Source organism: Eupeodes corollae, chromosome 1 (genome assembly GCF_945859685.1).
Source record: "Eupeodes corollae chromosome 1, idEupCoro1.1, whole genome shotgun sequence".
In the NCBI taxonomy this organism is placed as follows: Eukaryota; Metazoa; Arthropoda; class Insecta; order Diptera; family Syrphidae; genus Eupeodes; species Eupeodes corollae.
Window position 1 is genome coordinate 101,434,534 of NC_079147.1, and position 5,110 is coordinate 101,439,643.

Genomic DNA, 5,110 nt, shown 5'->3' on the forward strand with positions numbered 1-5,110 from the left:
CTTAAATAGTGTGATTCTACTTTAGGAATAGAGTTGATAAAATTTCTGACACTCTCCTTAATTTCAGGGTCCAATTCTGAGCTGTTTCCCATGCTTTTCCCTCATCGCGCTGAAGGAAACCGGTGTCATTTATCTCTCTAATGCCGTTCGAATTGGTCTATCATAAATGTCAAGGGTGGCTTTAAAATTCTTTTTTTTTTTTATAATAAACACACACTCAAGGGGATATTACTACCCTTATTATGCAGAGGCACAGTGTGAGCACTAGGAAGAGGAGAGAGAGTTTAAAAGGAGATGTCGGTGCACATTGGTTTTGTATTCCTGAATATTGCAATGACTAGGAAAGACAGAGTGTGGGTAAGGCATTCCACATTCGCGTAGTACGGCTAAAGAACGAATCTCTGTATTTGACAGTACGATCGAAGTTGGGCTCGAGGGTATACAGATGAGCATTCATAGAAGCGCGAGTATTACGGTTGAACTGTTTAAGGGGGAGCAATGCAACTGGCTATTTCACTAGAACATAAGCCGTTAAAATAACAGTAAAAAAGGGTCAGACAAGAGACCTTACGACGATGTTCAAGCGAAGTAAATGAACTTATGCTGATATTATCATCTATCAATTTAAATGCTCTACGTTCAATACTATCCAAGAGGCTTAAGTAAGTTGCTAGGAGCACCAGCCCAGAGATGTCAGATGGGAGTTATACTCAAGGTTTTGGACGTATGTAAGTCTTGTAGATAACAACCAGATCAGAAGGGGTGAAATATTTCTTGCATCGCCTTAGGAAACCCAAAAACTTTGAGGCATTTTTGGCGACATCGCGTATGTGATCATTCTGCAAGAGGTTGGGTGACACACATACCGAGAATATCGAGGTGTTCAGTCTCATTGATGCAAGTGCCATCCATGGATAATGGCAATGGGGGTATATCTCGCTTTAACGATACAAGACAGAATTGGGTTTTCGAAGCATTAAATTTCCACGCGGTTTTTTAATCCCCATTGAACAATGCTGTTTAGATCGGAATTTAATGAGCTTATCATATTTTGTGGTTTGCAGTTCCACATCCGAAGAAGACTAATGTGAGTCTGAAAATGAATATGAAAAGCTAAGAGTACTATCGTCAGCGAAACAATGTATTGGATTAGAAGATCATTAATAAAAATGAGAAAGAGTGTTGGAGATAAAACAGAGCCCTGGGGCACACCAGCATTTATTTTATGGTTTTCAGACTTGAATCCATCCAGTACTACTTGTATTGAACGATCCGATAGGTAGTTATTAATACAATGGAGGAGGGAATCATGCAAACCAAAAGCACGCATTTTCGATAAAAGAGCTTGTTGCCAAAACCTCTCAAATGCTTTTGAAATATCAAGTGCAATCACTTTCTCCAAAACGATGTAAAGATTTGCTTCACTGTTCGGTGAGATGAACCATGAGATCACCAGTGGACCTATTGCTACGAAGCCATACTGCCGGTCATTAAGAAGCTTTCAATCTTCAAGATATTTCTTGAGCTGAAAATTGATCAGCGTTTCCATGACCTTGGAAATAATGGTAAATTAATAAACGGAAAATTGTTTATTAGTTTTCAAAGATGACAAATATGCTTTCCCAGAGTTTCTTAATAGCTACTTTTTTTTTGTCCAATTTTCAGGTTTTCGTTCCCTTTTTCTTCCTTTTTTCTCTACTTCATCTTTTTTGTTTTCTATGGTGCCTGAAGAACTACCTTCACAGTTGGAACAATTGACTTCAAAGTCAGCAGTATTATGGATGAAATGAGGATCTCCGTCCGAATCGTCAAAATTACTTTCATCGCTGGTTATAGGAGAAATGTTGTAGTTTACTTGCTTAAGCTTAGTTAAACGAATCTGTGTGGGACACTCTGAGTCATATGAAATTTCGTACAAATTATTACCTTCACGATTTGATGTACTGGTTTATTGGGTTAAGTCTTCAGCTGTGGTTGAATTATTGAATTCATTTCCTTTTTCGATATTTTGGATCGAACCCTCGCTCAACGAATTAACTGTAGATGCAACCATTTGAGAGTTTCCGGTTTCCATTTGCATCACATGGTCATCTAAACTGCACAACACATTACCTGCATTACTTTCATCAGGATTCGCTGTGAGATCGGGCAGGTGAAGATTATTTTGATCCGTCGGTAAATTAATAAAATTTGTTTGGTGGTTTTCTTGATTCTGAAGCAAATTATCATCGTTTATCTTGGGATATATTGCATATGAATCAGCTTGTAAATTGTGGGTTGCCATTAGCACCATAAATCTTGCACGACTCATTGAATGCATTGTGAATCTCTTTCAATTACTGAAAAAAATTTATATATAAAATTCAACCATCAAAAGTGTCATGACTCAAAAAACGGTCAAAAAATGTACCAAATAAGACATTATTTTGGGACTACACACATAAACATATTCGCGACATACAGATAAAAAGTTTTGTTTTAAATTGAAACAATTTTGTCTTCACTTGATCTTAAAAAACTTAAATATCTAATAAATCATCAAAAGAGACACAACTCTAAATCTCAATTGACCATTCTTCAATAGTGACAGAACTCAAAATAGCGAGAGAACTTCGTTCGAGTGTCATAGCCCCACCAAACAACAGAAACCTGACAAATACAGAAATTGACCATTATTTACAACAGATGGACGAAACAATAAAACGAATGATGGAACGGACAATTCCAAAGTACAAAGAACGGGACCAAATGCACGCTTACAGAAACGCGACTATTGACGCACTATGTAGGCACAAGAGTGGCTCAATGACAAGACTCAAAAACTTGTACAGACGACTTACAGACCCACACGACTTGGAGGTTAGGACACTGAAGTCGTCAATAAAAAATGTCAATCTGTTGATTAAGGAGAACTACAGACTATCAATTAACAAGTACTGGGACCGCAAGATCCGGTCAGTTAATTCGAGTGACCCTAGTATGTTTCCCAAAATCAACAAAATATTGAGGAAAAAGAACGACAATGACCTTCCGTGTCTTAAACTCCAAAGATCTGAAGAGAACAGAGACGTACTCATGACAGCGCAAATAGACCCCGAGGAAGCCATCTTTGACGATGACTTTTACATAATTGAAGATCAGAGGGAAAAAGTGGAGGCTGTGGGTGCTGCTTTCCAGCAAGTGTACAAGGTGAATGTTAGCATTTGCCCCAACCACGACCTAGAAAACAGAGCCTTACTTAATCACTTTTACCTCCGTAATGATATCACACATTGGCGATCTGAAAACCGAGGTTTCATGCAGTTCAATGACGATTCCTTGGCAAATGCCAAAATCGCCGAGCAAACGGGACCAAGTCCCTTGTTAGTGACGAAGGTTGAGCTTCAGCTCATTTTCAACTCAATAAAAAACAAAAAGTCAGCAGGGTCCGATCTTATATCCAACTTTGTACTAAGACATTTACCGATGGAGGCAATTGACATTTACATATTATCATATTATCCAGTGCATTGGAAGACCGCTGTGGTTCATCCTCTCCCGAAAAAGGGAAAGGACAACTCCAACCCGTCAAATCTTCGGTCGATAAGTCTTCTTCCGAGCATCATCAAAGTATTCGAAAAGATGCTGCGGACAACAAACTAATTCCGGATAAAAAGGTCGGGTTCAAGGCGGGTCATGACACAATTTATGCTGCGTGTGAAATTGTTTCTGATATCCCATGGAATAAATCAAAACAACAATGCACAGGTGTTGTTCTGGTTGATTTGGAAAAGGCCTTTGACACCGTATGGTTAAAGGGTCTTAACCTAAAACTGGGCAGCCTTGGCATTAGCAAGCCATTGTGGTATATACCTACTTTATGATATGCTTAACGGTAGAAAGTTTGTTGTCAAAAGTGGCAATGTAACTTCTATTACAACATTCTCAATTAAAAATGGTATTCAACAGGGAGCGGTGAATTCGCCGATTTTCTTCAGCATTTACACCAGCGATCTGATAGGTAGTCTTACAAAGGCAATTGCGTACGCCGACGATCTAATTGCGTACAGAACGGCCCGAAAGGTTGAGGTTATTAGAATTCTCTTGCAGCGTGATTTCGACAAGATTCAGCGATATTGCGACGACTGGAAACTGAAAATAAATGTCCAGAAGTCGGAGACAATTCTGTTCCGGGCTCTGACCAGGCCAGAGGAGCTTTCGCTCTGATAAAACAGCTGTTTTTTAGCAGTCGGCTTGACCCAAGAGTGAAGGTAATTTGCTACATGGCCCTCATACGGCCAATGATCGTTTATGGTTGTCCTGTGTGGTTCAACGTTGCCCCTTCCCAGATGGAGAAGTTTCAGGTGTTCGAGCGGCAGTGTTTACGACGCTGTACCGGCTTATATCAAACAGCCGAATCTTCTTATGTGCATTACTATTCCAACGAGGTCCTATACAACGGGGCTCGAATCAACAGAATTGACAATTTCGTGATAAAACTCGTTCGAGATCACATTGCAACAATTTTATTTTCGGGGCGTTCTATCCGAACGACGAGTATTTTGAAAGTGCACACTTGAGCGGGTTCATTCCACCAGAGGCATTCCTCTTTTTAGACAAATGCGGTCTGATACAGGATAGATTGGCAGTTCCGTTAATCTACCACGTCAGACGAAGAACCGTGGATAGGCGACTCCTTTACAATCGGGACGTCATGGCACAAGGCGGAGCAGAGCTCCTTCGGTTCAGTAGGGCTGTGTCCGAGCGGGACCGAACTGATAGGGTGAAGCAGGAGAACCAGTTTTGGTAGCTTCAATCGGCACTTGATAATGGGTAGGTCGGGATGGGTTTTAAGCCTTGGCCGGCTTACATACTTGTTTTATAGTTTTAGGGTTTAGTTTTAAGTAGAATAGGCATGGTGGCACAAAAAAAAATACAAAAAAAAATTAAAAAATAAAAAAAAAAAAAAAAACAAAAGAAAAAAATTAAAAACAAAAAAAATCAAAGAAAAAAAAAACAAAAAACATTAGATTTACTGCTGTGGTTGTTCTAGTTTTAAGTAGTTTATAGGTAGAATAGGTAGTTTAAGTTAGTTGTAAGTTTTATATTAGAGACTTTATTTTAAGTAGTT